Raw genomic sequence first — 15,293 nt, forward strand, 5'->3', positions numbered from 1 at the left:
CTCTAATTAATGAATTTGTTACGAGCGTAGTAATTTGTGCGGTATTCGTTCTACGTTACTTTCGTTTAGCATAGTGAGCAATCGACGTGCCCGTGCTCAAGTATAGGATAAAGTATACAAAATAAATACAACGACAACGTGAGACGATTCAATCGTTCCACAGGTTCTTCGGGTTTGAAAGAGATTCAAGATTCATGACGTTTTAAGAGACGCGGCGGCACAATCGCCACGCGCGGTTTTCCGGAATCGTGGAAAATACTTTTCGAGACACACGCTCGCGTGCCATTCCGACGATGCGGCGTCGTAAAACGCCGGGTTCTCTTTCCCCCGGACGAATGCGACGAAAGAATCCCATCTCCTAGATGAAGTATAAATGCCAAATTTACGAGCAGATCGACCGTGTGAACGCTCGCGCGACGACGTTCGCTGCTAAGGACTATTATTGTTTAACGGTTCCAACGTCTCGTCAGGCACTCGCCATACGATGTATCGTGATACACTGCTATTCAGGTCGAAGGCAGATAATTTTGCGGGATCCCTAATTACGTTATATCTCGCAATAAAAGTCATTCGGGGAAGAGCGACGAGGATTAAGATTACGGAACGGAGTGTGCAAAAAGACGCGACAGAGAGCGTCTGTAAAAGCGGCTTTAAACGACTACATACATTCTCACAGTGGTTAAGCTCGGTATTCGTTTCAATAATAATAATACGCGTGTTATATAATTCGAAAATCTCGGTGGATTCTCCGGTCGCGCAATAATGTATACGAGCGGCTTCGATGAAATACGAAAACAGGTACCTGACTCGACGAACCCGACGGACTAATAAAACATCTTTTAATGCATTATTAAGTATCCTTTGCCCCGCACACATATGGCGCGCATCCTTGGACCCCGCGCGCGGCGCCGAAAGCGCGTTACAGCACCTCGGCGATCCAGTTTTTTTGTGCGGCCGAAAATTTATGAGCGATTAACGATGACTAACTAGCTTCCGGGTGCTAAAGTGGGGAAACCATGACGAAACCGCGGAGATATTTGATTTCTCGGTGAAACACGTGTACGACGAGTGGCGTTCCCGGGAATAGAAATTTTTCTCACCCTTATCCGCGCGACGATCGATTCCCGATCAATTCGTAGAACTATTAACCGTTTCTCATATCTCTCTCCGAGATCACCCACTTATTTCATCTTACATTGCACGTTCAATGACTCATCGACCGATCGGTACCGGAACTTGGCGAAACGCGTGTTCTCGACGACGACGGTTGTTCCCCGCGTCCTTGAACCTCGCCTTCGCTAATGCACAATGCACGGCGGTCGAGTTATTTGCCGAGTGCAAGTCGATCGATCTTCCTCGACAAGATCGATCGACCTTGCGAGAGAATCGGCTGGCGCCGCCGTTCGTTAAACGGGCCGTCGTTCATCGTATATTAAATTAGACGATCGTTGATTTTCGTCGCTGATTTCAGAGGCGAGAGGCGATCTAATAGCGCGGGCGTAACACGTCTTTCGCAAACCGGCCGTGAAACTAAAAGTGGCCGACGGCGATACGACGGGCAGCGGCGGCGAAGGGAAAGAGAAAAAGAGAGAAAGGGAGACAGGAGAGGAAGAGGCACCATTGAGGCAGCTCGTAAGCGTCGCGTAACGACTTTAAACGCGCCCGTAATCACATTGTTCACCGGTAATTGCGCATTAAGAGATGAGAACTGGGTCTCCCGCGACCGCGGGGCTACGACGATCTCCTAACCCCCGGCTTCATCTTGCGTAATCGCAGCCGGTCGCGACCGGTCGAAAATATCGGATGCCGCGCGTCGTTTGCCGCAGCATCATGTTCGCGCTCGCGGATTCCACGCTCGTAACCGCTCCGGGCGCCTCGGAACAGTTCTCCTCCGCTTTATGCTCTAAGAGCCGTGTATTATGCGGTTTTTTTTGCAGCCACGTTCACGCGATCCTACGTACGTCGATCCTGTCCGTAACCATCCTTAATCCAGGCTACCGCGGCACGGTCGCACGTTCGCCGCTTCCGCTTGCGAGCTGTCCGACCTGATCCTCGCAAATTACTCCTCTTGAATTCGCTAATCCCTCTCGATCTCCACACCGTGCCTTATCGTATTACATAACTTTGCGTATCGCAATGGAAGAAAGAAAAAAAAACATTCCCGCGCTTACCGTTATTCCACTTAGACGACCCGTGTAATATCTCGAAACCGCATGAAATTCAACAAATTTATTTGCCGCTTCATTCGCGCGTTTAGGATTGAGCAACTTTTAGTCGGAGTCGATGTTTTTATATCTATATCTCATCCGAGTTACACGCGACAACTCTATGAACATGTCAATCTCCATTTGTCGGCAACGTTCATCCATCAATATCGCGAGAGAGTAAGGGACTCCGGGGTACGGAACACCGTGCGAAGATTATCTCTCGGCGATTAGTCTTCGCCGAGATACAATGACGACTGAGTCAGTTGGCGTAATGGCGCCTGCCATGCTTTTACGTATTTGTCGATAACAGAACGCACGCTTCGGCAGCGAGCGCGAATGAATATGTAAAAGCTGGCTAGGTAATCATCGCCGCTGCCGTGATGAGTGCCATTCGAGACGAGCATGATTTTTAACGCGCATACGGACTCGGGAGCGATTACGCGCGCCGGCAACTATCTCTCCGCCGAGCTCTCACGACGCGCGCTGGTGTTGGTAATGAGCATAATAAACGCTTCGTCTCGTGAACTAATCGATTGGGAATCAGCGCAACAAAGACCGCCGCGCATCGCCGCGAGCCAATGATTCTATAGTCACAATGCATAAACCTTTTTTTTTTCTTTCTATTATCTCCCGAAAATATCGACGACAAAAACAAAACGTCGACGAAACAATGCGACGCGTTTGTCCGCTGTCGACGAAGCTGTCTAGCGACGTAAATTGATGCGATCTGACAGGTCGTTCCTCGCCCATCGATCTTTGCGCCGCGAGTCACATGGGTACCGAAATCATAAAAAAAAGGAGAGGGGGGGGGGGATCGTAAAATCGCGAACGAGAATAAACGCGCGGATCGGCTGGAACTTGCCGGATGGTAATGAAAACGATGTCGTCATCCGGCAATCTTGCAGCGCATCTGTGTCGTGGTTAGCTAGGAACCGCATACGTACACGCGGACGGCGCAGCGTGTAACGGTCACTGGGATGCGCGCGTTCCCCTGGACCATTCTAATATCAAGGACACCGAGACACACGATGGATGATGCGATGGATGCGACCGCGCGGGATCTAGTGACGGCGCGCGGTGGCGGCGGCGAGGAAGCAGGGAAGGCAGGTGGAGATGGGAGCAAACGCGGGCGACCCCCGACCCGGCACGCTGGAACCCGGAGGATATTCTGACTCACGGCGACGCGCGAGCGCATTCTATTCTACCGGCGTGCATATCCGCGAATCCCGCTGTCGTCCTTCGAAATTGTAGAACGGACCTTTCGATCTCTAGACAGCTCCGAGATCTCCGACTTGATCTTGAAATAAACGACTGAACATCAATCATAAAACCATAGTGAAACAATTTTTCTCCACTGAGATACTCGTACGATACTTGCGTTGATAAAGCGAGGAAACTTGCGCGAGTTTAAATATCTTAAAGTATACATTTCCGATGATTTTTTTTTTACATTTTGCTACTTTTGTAAGTTTATTCGTAACGATTATGCCAGGAAAGATCGCGCTATAGTAGACTCGAGAAAATTCGCGGGGGAAGAGAGTTGTGGCCGTGGTAATGTTGCGACGGTGCAAAAGACGGGGGACGGCGCGTACGTGATCGCCGATCGCAATCGCGGACGAATGGTTACGCTATACGGGATATGATTATTGGCCGACCGGAATAATAATTGTAATCATCGCCGGCAGATAATGACGAGTTGACGGCGAGCCGTCGCGGTAAAGGCGCAGTGCCAGAGGTGACACACGCGAACTCGCGCGACGCACCAGCTCCCACACTACCTGCCTACCTACCTACCTGTACCTCCCGCACAACCAGTACCGTCTAACGGATTGCACAGAAATGAGATTTATTGCGACGAATCGACCGGCGCCAACTGCGCACTATTGTAACCTGTTCTCTTTCAATCAAGCATTGCACGAGATCGTGGAAGCTACCAATGTTAAATGTTCCCGGAACATCCTCTTTTTTATTGCATTCCTTTTAATTCTTCCACGAAGTGAGAAAAGCTACGTAACAAGTTAAATATACCGGATTTATATTTTTTTATAAGCACATAAAGTTCATTAAGCGATCATTTCTGTTATTAATTTTATTTAGAGCAACTTTCCTAATTGTATCAGCAATAATTTTATAAATAAATTCTTCATGGTACAAACGCGTTTGATCTTCCTTGGGTCAGAGTTAAACAGTTGTCGCGGATAGGTTCGCGCGTCAACTTGTGTTCGCGTAAATCTATCTCGACAAGCTCTCGAGAATATTACAAATCGCTAGCAAGGGAGAGTAGCGAATCCGCAAGAGAGTGGCCCTGAGATTTTGATTCTATCGCGTCTCGATACCCGATCGAAGGCCATCTCGATTGACCGAGTTGGAAAACAATATGCCGAGGAAGACGGGAGAGGATTATTGCAAATTATCCTATCGGCGTAATTACACGGCGAAATGATGATCTTTCTCATAGGCGAGTGTCGATCGATCGGTTTCGATTGTCGAACGGGAAACTTCGCGCGATATATAAAGAACAAAGTAGTTGTGTGGTTAATATCACGCCAAGGTATTATAAAACAAGTACACGTCTGTCTGTTTTCGATATTTCTTAAGATATTCTACTCTTCGCGTAAGATATTCTATATTTCATTTAATATCGCAGTTTGAATTTCCTACATAATCATATCGTTTATATAGAGAGAGGTCAATAAAAAAAATATATTTTATAGAAAAAAATTAATTCTCATTAAAAATGAAATTATCTTCTATCATTATAGGCCCCAAAATTTCGTTTATCTATATCACGTTTGTTTTTCTAAAGAATGAAAGCAATACACAGAAGAGATAATTAAGCGTAGAAAACTTAATGGATAAAAAAATAATCTGTTTTGTTATATCAAATATTTCGAATTCTTTTTGAGTTAACGTTTAATATAGGATTATATATTTTTGCTCAAGCATTGCAAGATTATAATTACAAATTTATCATGGAGAAAAAAATAAGAGTATTATTAGCAATTTTTTTTTCATGACAATATTTCTGTCATTTTCCACTGTTACACGTGCACCGTGCTTATCGCTTTCATAGTTTACATTGGTACCAAATACCGTTATCAATTAGTAATTATTCGAGTCTCGCTCCGCGCGCTTCGTGCAGTACGGGCATACATACTTAATCACTCACAGAGAATATCCTCTCCGGCAATTGTCTCTAATAGAGGCGCGAGTATGTGAACGGCGGAGTCATTCGCGCACCGCATTCGGACATATGCTCGATCGTGTCGGTCATTGCGAAATCAATAATTACGAGAATCGCGTTCCTTCGTAGCGCGCGTCCAGGACACGTTCAGGATTTATTAACATCGGCCGAACGCGCGCGCAGAATGTATCACCTGCCAGTAAAAATAAACTCTTCTCCCGGCTGTGTGTATAACCTCGAGATCTCGGACCGGTAAAAGTAACGCAAATCGTATGCACCTTCATCGTTGTCCGCGATACGTTCTGCATGCGCGGTTATCTTCGATCGTTCAATAAAGCGACAAGCATTTTTGCTCACCTCTCGAACGTTCATTTTCTATCTATGCACGAAGCGCCTTTACTTGTGTTACGAAGCGATAAAGGCGATAAAGAGATGACGCGATACGGGGGAGGGGAGAGAAAGAGAGAGAGAGAGAGAGAAAGAGAGAGAAAGTTTATGATACTGGTACTGAAGTTCGGAAGCTTTGTTAAATTATTGCAGTCTCTGTCCCGATGATTTAGCTTTTTAATTAAATCTCGAAGTCCCTTCCAGGAAGACCGTGCGCGGTTGATGTTCTGAAACTTCATTTTAATTATGCTGCGATGGTTTATCTTGCTTTAATTAAGGCTCGACTGCTCCGTTCCGGGAGGGCCAGTATCAAATCTCATTTTCCTGCGTATTCGGTAAACACGTGTAAGTGTCAGTAGCGGATTTCGGATCAGATCGTTATCGTCGATCTTGATCCGAGGGAAGGAGGCACGAATGGCAGAGCGGAAAACCCAGCTGAGGAGCGCTGACAAAGTCAAGGACGTGAGTCCTTAGGCAGTTTTAACCGCGCGGAATAGATACATTAGCCCGTTAATCGATATAATTAGTAACATGGTTATACTCGCGCACCGGCATATCCTTGAAACACTCCGCATCTTTCACTTTCCATTCCGCGCGGCATTCTTTCGCTCGAACCGTCCGTGCGCATCGTATAAACATTTTAGTGGAGTATCGTATCCTTCGTGCGCTCGATCTCTCACAATCATCACGAGTAAAGTCGCGTCATCATCATTACCTTACGCGATCTCTCTTAATTTACACGATTTACTTATCGCTCGCTTTGCTCCTCCGCGGATCTCCTCTAAAAATCACTAGGATTATATCTGCTTTTTCACATTCCTGCTCCTTTATCAAAAATTTGCGGTTTATGTCGCTCGTCGAACGCGGCGATGATCTCTTTGCGCATTGATCCCCGCGCTTTTTTTTTTTCGGTTCGGCCTTGGACGAATCACTCCGGTACGTTCCAAAACAGTCGTTTGCTGGACGATATTAAGGCGGGTGCGACGCTAATTCGCCGCTTTAAACGCGAGCCATACGCTCTTATGTACTTGGTGCACGACCGTGATGCGTGTACGGAGGTCGCCTTCCCAATGGTGACATTCGACGTGTGCTGCCTATTAAAATCACACGATTTATAAACCGCTGTCCGGCCAAGTAATTCGCGTTACTCAGCGGTTACTGCGTTGTTGTCTACCTTGTGGCGAACAAAAGCACGAATTCACTGATTAGGAAACCAATAAAAGTAGGATAAGATTATCCTATATCTCGGGTATAATTAAATATTATAAAATTTCTACAAAATATCCTATACATTCTCACATATATTCTTCCTCCATGAGGAAGTAAATCATGACTGTATATTAATATTATGTATACGATGAGTAATTGTATAAATATTGCTAATATTTTTAAACACATATGTACGTGAAAATGGAACATTTCCTTTTAACATTCCGCACAGTCCGTTGTGGCAATTAAATAGATTACTAAATTTGCGACATGTTCTAAGAAACGCGATAATATTCTTCAGTGTTCTAAGAACGTAATTTGAATTGTTTCCGTCGGTGCGTGCGGGACACGAGTGCATTCACCATCAGCGAGATAAACGGTGCACGCGGAACGGCGTTATCGTCGCCTGCGCGAGTATGAAAAGGCAGCATCGCGGAGGCGACACATGTGTACCAGCGTGGGTATGTAAACCGGCGCGGCGCGGCGCGGCGCGGCGCCGTATGCAAAAGCACGGGGGCCGATAAAATCAAATCTCGCGTACGTACGTACGTACTCCGGTACGTGACTGACAGGTCGGCTTCGTCACCGCGGGACTCGCGAGAGATAAAAGGTAGAGCGCATAACAAGGTGCCCGCTCGCGCGAGAGAGTGCAACAAGGCTTCGTGGTGATCCACCGTGGAACCGAGCGTGTGCACGCCGCGACACATACACGGCTGCTTTACCAAACGCGGCACCATTTCCCCCAGCTGTTTTCATTATTTCCCGCGTGCTGTGCTCGCAACGTTTGCTTCCAACATCTTCTCTTCGCACGCAGATAACCGCGGTAACCCGCTTCATTCATAATTGCAAAGCCGCCGTAAAAATAACTGAAACTATGGTCAAAACATTGTCTTGAGCGTAACAAAAAAAAGCTGAGAATGTTGGAAAAAAAAAACTTTACTTTTGACCCGGAGTAAACATTTTTTTTTAAATAAAATATTAAAGTCATATAGAATATTGTGTTAAACTACTTTGGAAAAAAGACGTTGCATAATTTTTTAACTTTGTATGATTCTACTAAATAATTTTATTTGTTTCATCATTGTATTTATTTCATGGCAAGATTTCTTATATAAGAAGCCTTTCTATGTTCTTATCTGAATTTTTTGTTATTTCTCTTCGTAAAGAAAAATAATCATAAATATTTTGTATATAATAATAAATATAGCAATAAAAAAGAGCTATATATTTCGCTTCTGACAATTGTATTTTGCCTGTACTTTCTTCAAGAAAAAATAAAAGTTTATAATTTACAAAAATTTTATATGTTTTTCTAATATTCTTTAAAATCAGGAAATCAAGGAGATATTCTAAAATATATAAAAATATCATTAATGTAAAAGAATTGTTTATATGATAACAAAATTGACCCTCTTTACCCCTGAAAAAAATCCTGGCCCACGAATACTGTTATTCGAATATCGTCATTGAAATTGAACCTTGTTTAATCCATGTACAGTGGAACGAATCAAGACATCGGGAGACATAAAACGAGGGAGAAAGGATACGTGTATAATACACGGATTTGTTATACACGGAATGTGACATTACTGTGACAGATACTGCGCGTTGCAGCCCCGAAGCTAAGAGCGACATTTGTTCTGTTATCTTTGCATTGTTAGTATTCGAAGACCGTTAAGGACATTAAGTAACTTCGTTTAACCAGGGCAACGGCAGGTATACAGCGGTGAAGACGACGCACAAAAATAGCATCGAAAGCGAATTGTGGCGAGTTCAAGAGCGAAGGCCTCGGGTTATTTGAGCGAAGAGAGACAGCCGGAGAGAGGAAGACAATAGGTCGAATGTAAATGCAAGAACGTGAGACCCATCCTTATTATCTTCGTTTATACGACGATACAAACGGAAAGTGATCTCTCCGATCTCCTCTTGCCCCTCTCTCCTGCCCCTTTCATGGTAATTCAACTGCTGAACGCTCTCTCGGCAGTTGTACAGTTGTAAACGCGATTCTTTTCAGCAATTATTACTAACAAAAAAACAGCATAAAAAACATCTATCTGTCCATTTAGTTGATAACAGTCACGGTTAGCCAATTTTTTTTTTTTCATATACATCAAAGATTGTAATTTAGAAAAAAAAATAGAGAGGATGTTTCATTAATCAAAATAATTTATCGAGGCCGAGACAAGAAGATATTTGATCACGCTTCTCGCCGACGCTTAACCGTGATCATTAGTTTCATACGGAGACAACGGGAATGTTTTATCTCGTGGGTATCATTATTCTGTTACAAATATAACACGGGGGGGTTGGCGCGAATGTTATCCTTACGGTAACACGTCACGGAAGCGTATCCGGTCCGTGGATAATATAATACCTCGTACGCGGTACAGCATTGCGTATACCCGCGCTCGCGGTATCCATTAGAGCCCTCGTTACGTGTCATCGCCATTGATATCAACCACGTCGGCGGTGTCGTCGGCGGATGGCCCGGCGTCCGGTCTGTGTAGCAAACGGAAGGGGGAGAGGGTGGCGGAGAGGAGGAGAAGGAGGAGCGGGTAGCCCGGCTCGCACAATTATGCATACGTAGAAGACAGAACATTAATTTATGGCTGAAATAAGGGCCCAGCGCGCGCGCGCGCGTGTCGGCGCGTCTGTTGCCGCGGACGAGCGTGGGCGCCGCAAGTGCCTTGCTTAAAACATTTCTCTGGTTCAGCGCTGGCTGCGTTGCGCCTCCAACGAGCACAGCTGAGACACGGCCGCGTGTTCGTTATTTGTATCTCTCCGCGTATTTATATGCGTATATAAGCATACGTGTATATACGCGAGAGACGTGCACACACGCGAGCACACGCAACCTCACGCACGGAGGGATCAACCTCTTAACCCCTTCTCGGTGCGCCCTCGGCTGCTTTCCACTCCACTCCCCCCTCACCACGAACTCCGGGGCCACACCGGGCACCACCTCCCGTCTCGGTCCACGAAGCGGACGATTAATAACCGAGGTGTTTCGAATAAATTAAAGCACTTACTTATCTTGCGCGAGCGGCCGCGGGTCCCGATAGCGCAACCTTTGTCGTAACACGACAGACATATTCGCTTGGATTCGTTCTCACCTATTCATCGTGGCGTGTTCTGGTCGAGGATTGGTTACACTCGGCTACTTGGGTGGTTCTAGACGTAACGTAAAAGAAACGTGCCGCGGTAAGCGTTGACGAGCGACGCTTAAAACATTATCTTTCCTAGGCGTAAAGCCTCATGTAGCTGAAGCTAGCAGCCAAAGCCAGCAGCCAAACGCCGAACGTCATATAAGCGTTTCCAGACACCATTCAAATGTTAAAAATTCCCTGTTTATGAGATTTTTAACGAATTTTGAAAAATTTACATAGGGTTTAGTCATTATAATACATAATCGATCATTTGTGATAAGAGTTGTAATTTACCAATAGTTATAAATTTTTAAAACTAATTTTTATTGTTTTTTGCGCCTCACGCCTAAACGCAAAATACGATTTCCTCCAAATGTGGATATTTCCAGCCAAATTTGGTGGAAATCGTATTCTGCGTTTAGACGTGAGGCGCAAAAATTGACAAAAATTAATTTTTTAAATATTTATAACAATTAGGAAAATGCACGTCATCTCACGAATGATCGATCAGTCGATTGTGCGTTATGACAAGATATTTCCAGCCAAATTTGGTGGAAATCGTATTCTGCGTTTAGGCGTGAGGCGCAAAAAACGATAGAAATTATTTTTTTAAATATTTTTAACAATTAGGAAAATGCACGTCCTCTCGCGAATGATCGATCAGTCGATTGTGCGTTATGACAAGATATTTCAAGCCAAATTTGGTGGAAATCGTATTCTGCGATTAGGCGTGAGGCGCAAAAAACGATAGAAATTAATTAAAAAATGATTTATAACAATTAGGAAAATGCACGTCCTCTCGCGAATGATCGATCAGTCGATTGTACGTTACGGAAAGATATTTCCAGCCAAATTTGGAGGAAATCGTATTTTGCGTTTAGGCGTGAGGCGCGGAAAACTATTAAAATTAGTTTAAAAAATTTATAACCATTGATAAATTAAAGTCCTGTCGCAAATAATCGATTATGTATTATAATGACTAAACCTTATGCAAATTTTTCAACGTTCGTTAAAAATCTCATAACCAAGGAATTTTTAATGTTTGATTAAATGGTGTCTCCTGGAAACGCCTATATGACGTTTGGCCCTGGCTGCTCAGCGTTTGGCTGCTGCCTTTGGCTGCTAGCTTCAGCTGTATGTAAAGCTCATATTTATAAATCGCTGAAGAATTCCGTCGAAACCAGTTTTTGAAATACGATGCGATTTAATAAATTAATCTGGAGCGTCAATTTGATACGATAACAACACACGTATAATTGATATATTTCTGATAAACAAAACGTGAGTTTTCGATTAAAGATTAGAATTTCTGGATAGAGTTAGAACAGAAGCTTGAAGTCGTATGGTTGCGTTTCGATTAATACTAACTTTTGATTTGCGAAAAGTAAAAAAATTTTCTAATATTTCGATTATCATGAATTTAAATAGTCGTGTGATAGAACAATAGAAATGAAGTCCAATCTTTTCCCAACTAGGAGAAGACTGCCACTATTTTCAAATCATTAATTTCTAAATGTCGTATCAATTTCACATTAAATTATAAAAAAATACATATCTTTTAAATGTAGAAATTATTTAAAACAAAATTGTGTATTTATATAATTGTTGTATTTTAAATCAGAAAAAAAGGAAATTATTCAAGCAAGAGATCTTATTTGACATTCAAAAATAAATATTTCAAAATAATACAATTACAATTAATAGCACATTATTTCTCTAAAAATGTTCTGTGTTTTTACAATTTAGGAAAATTAAATAATTATTTTGTTTTTCCAGTTTTTTGTTCCGAGTAAAATAAGATATTCATCTTTAATAAATAAAATAGAATTAAATTATGTCGCAATTTATTTTGTATCAATGTAATCTAATTTTTCTGTTTACTATATAATCACGTAACTTTAATACTTTTTGAGAAAAAAATTAGAAAAACAATTATTAACAAATATACTTTTTTATAATTCATTCCAAAAGAATCAAGCGGCAATAATTGACGAGTAACCGAGTCGACAGATTTGCCACTCGAACGGTAATTAAACGTTACATGAAAAGTTAGGTTAGATTAGGTTAGGTTTCCAAAACTCATTTCGATCGAGTAGTATCAATTCTTACCTCACGTAACGTCGACAAAGTCCAGCCAGCAGGATACCCGACGCTCGTCGGAGGCGTGAAGAGTCGGCGACAGGAAATCCGTGCGGTTTTCTAACGCGGTAAACACATCCCGTGGTGTAACGGCGACTCTGTTTTTTTTCCACGTACGTACGGCGCACGGCGCGCGGGGAGCACGTAGACACTTTGTTGTTGGGACGGCAGGCGCGACCTTGGTTCGGCGGTCGACGCGACGCGAGCCACTTATTCGCGTCTCACCCTCTCACGTCGCACGCAATCGGACAACACTCGCGACACGGAAGCCGTGAAAACGAACGATCGTCAACCGCGAACGGGAGCTACGTGAATCCGCCCGCGACTCGGTCTCGCGATTCGCGGAAACGTCCGGCGAGACGCGAGCCGCTTATTCGCGTCTCACCCTCTCACCTCGCACACAATCGGACAACACTCGCGACACGGAAGCCGTGAAAACGAACGATCGTCGACCGCGAACGGGAGCTACGTGAATCCGCCCGCGACTCGGTCTCGCGATTCGCGGAAACGAGTACCTCTTGTCGCACGATTCACCCGTCTGAAGTAGGCGTCGCGTCGTGCGAGCGCGTCTCTTCCGGCCTTCCGGGTACCACACGCTACTATTGAGAGTCGAATCGGTGTTTCGTAGAAGGATAGAAATTTGCGACACACAATTCTGTCGTTCGTCGACGACGATACCTCGCGGACTTTAAGGGCGCAATGCTGAATTTCGGTCGTTTACCGTTACGTGATTCGTTAGACACGTCATACGAGTGCATCACATGACTCACGTCGTATCACTCCGTACAAGTGGCCGTACAGGGGGCCAGGGGTGCGGCTGCGCAACAAACAACGCCATATTGGAGCACTTGTGTTTACCGGCGGAATGTCGCGGAGTCGATGGATATCGCGGTCGAGTGGTGTCGCGATACGTATAATTGTCCCGTACGGTCGTGTTCGGCCGCGATCGTGGCTCTCGATACTCGTCGTCACCGCGTAATCACGGGGGTACGCGAGTTCGTACGTTGGCGAGGCGCCGGCTATCCTTCGTGGCGTCGCGGTCGCGCCGGAAAAGATACGTCGGAAAAGCGCGCGTTCGAGATGACCCGTGGAGATCCGTATTCCGTCGCGTGGACGGAAACCGAAGTTAATTCGCCCGAAATCCATTGCGCCGTCGATACGTCGCGTCGTTCAACCGACGGCGACCGCGACGCGACGGTGAGGTTAGCTCGCGAGTGCAGATCGCGCGATTCGTGGCGTCGGTCGAGTTATCGCCACAATCCTCTCTTCCGTGTCTTATCGCGTCTCATCCTTCCCGTATCGCGATGTAACGAAGCGCACGTCGCGTACGACTGACCTCGGGAGTGCCGTGTCAAAGTGCCGCGCGATCATCGTATTCCCGTGTGCGATTAGCGCGAGTAATTAACCTTATTTTCGCGAGCGAGCGAGTGTCGGTTGTGTATGTGTGAGTGCCATGAAGGAGCAGCAACGGACGAAGGAGTGAGGAGGAGCAGGAGGCGGCCCGGGAAGGCGTCAGGCATCGACGGAGCATCCATCCAGGTAATATATTTGTTATTTATTTAATGACGGAATATTTTATTGTTTATTACGGTGATTGCTTGTTGTCGCCACGGAGGTATTTTTGCTCGTATTCTTTCTTCTCGCCCTAATGATATTCACTTTGAACGGTCGAAAATTGGCATCGGAATTTAGATAATTTATATTTTAAAAACTGGATTATTTTAAGATTTAAATGCGTCTGTCCCGAAAGTTATGTTTTAACCGGTTGCAATTATCAATAATGATAACAATGTTAGAATTGAATCTCAGAAGTGTATTTACTTTTGTTCTGAGACGCGTGAAATATTTTATGACATGGATGGTAATAATCGTACTTTATAATTAGAGATCACGCAAAAACATATATGATGTATTTTTATATATCTTCCTGCATTTTAAATATTATGGATAGTACTATATTTTGTACACTAAACACATACAATAACATATATTAAAAAGTACATTAACGTACATTAAATGTAATATTTGGTAATAATTTTTTGAAACATTTTAAAATTTTTTAGAAACATTATTGTAATTTTGTTTGTATTTTATAGATTAACATCGTTGCTACAACTCCATTACTGTGCATCATATTGGTGAGTTAAATTTATTTTATTTTAAAGATAAAAAAATATTTGAAAATTTCTGCGATTTTATTAATACATGTATATGTTTGCAAACTATTTAATTTTACAAATTTGACACATTAAATTTTTTGTATTTTTCTTTTTTAAACATAGATATTTCTAAAAAAATTAACACTTTTTAAATAAATGTTTGTAAATATCATATAAAATGTATTTTTTATCTTAGAATTTTTATCTTAGTTTTCTCAAAAGTACACAAAAAAAAGTAATATAGCGAATAACATATTTAGTTGTGGGCTGCCAATTACATATAATATTTAATACAATAATATTTGCTGTTAATGCAAGCACAATGTTGATACTGCAATAACATGTATTATTGTATTGAGTATATCTATAATTGGCAGCCAGGAACTATATATCTTATTAGATGTATTACTTTTTTTCAGTGTACATTATTCTTATTCTATTTGTATATTTATTTATCTATAAATTGTGTTACTTTGACACAAAAAATATTGAGTATCGATTTAACAAAAAATATTACAGTAACACAATCATATTAAGTTGTTGATCTCAATTATAAATTAAATTTGTAAAATGAAATAGTTTACAAACATATACATGTATTAATAAAATTGCAGAAATTTGCACATATTTTTTTATCTTTAATTTTGTTTGCAATTATTATAATATAAAATAATTTTCTTAATCACACTGCTGATATTTAAAAAAAAAAGGAAAATTATCTTTAATAACCTGCAAACTTTCTAAATACTTTTTTAATAATACTTAAATATTATGGATAGTACTATATTTTGTACACTAAACACACACAATAACATATATTAAAAAGTACATTAACGTATATTTAATGTAATATTTGGTAATA

General features: G+C 42.7%; 1 protein-coding gene across 2 annotated transcripts in view; it reads right to left on the reverse strand.

The window, feature by feature from the left end:
* The window catches only part of LOC105840452 (knirps-related protein), a 180,530-nt gene that overhangs the window by 150,614 nt on the left and 14,623 nt on the right, over positions 1 to 15,293 (reverse strand). The window contains exon 1 of one of the 2 annotated variants that reach the window (XM_036283931.1): positions 12,243 to 14,434. The exons of the other annotated variant lie outside the window; for it this stretch is intronic. The gene's annotated coding sequence lies outside the window, so the exon portion shown is untranslated. Of the gene's footprint in view, positions 1 to 12,242; positions 14,435 to 15,293 lie in introns of those variants that run through there. 2 annotated transcript variants of the gene reach the window in all.

The sequence above is a fragment of the Monomorium pharaonis genome, chromosome 3 (genome assembly GCF_013373865.1).
Source record: "Monomorium pharaonis isolate MP-MQ-018 chromosome 3, ASM1337386v2, whole genome shotgun sequence".
Taxonomy (NCBI): domain Eukaryota; kingdom Metazoa; phylum Arthropoda; class Insecta; order Hymenoptera; family Formicidae; genus Monomorium; species Monomorium pharaonis.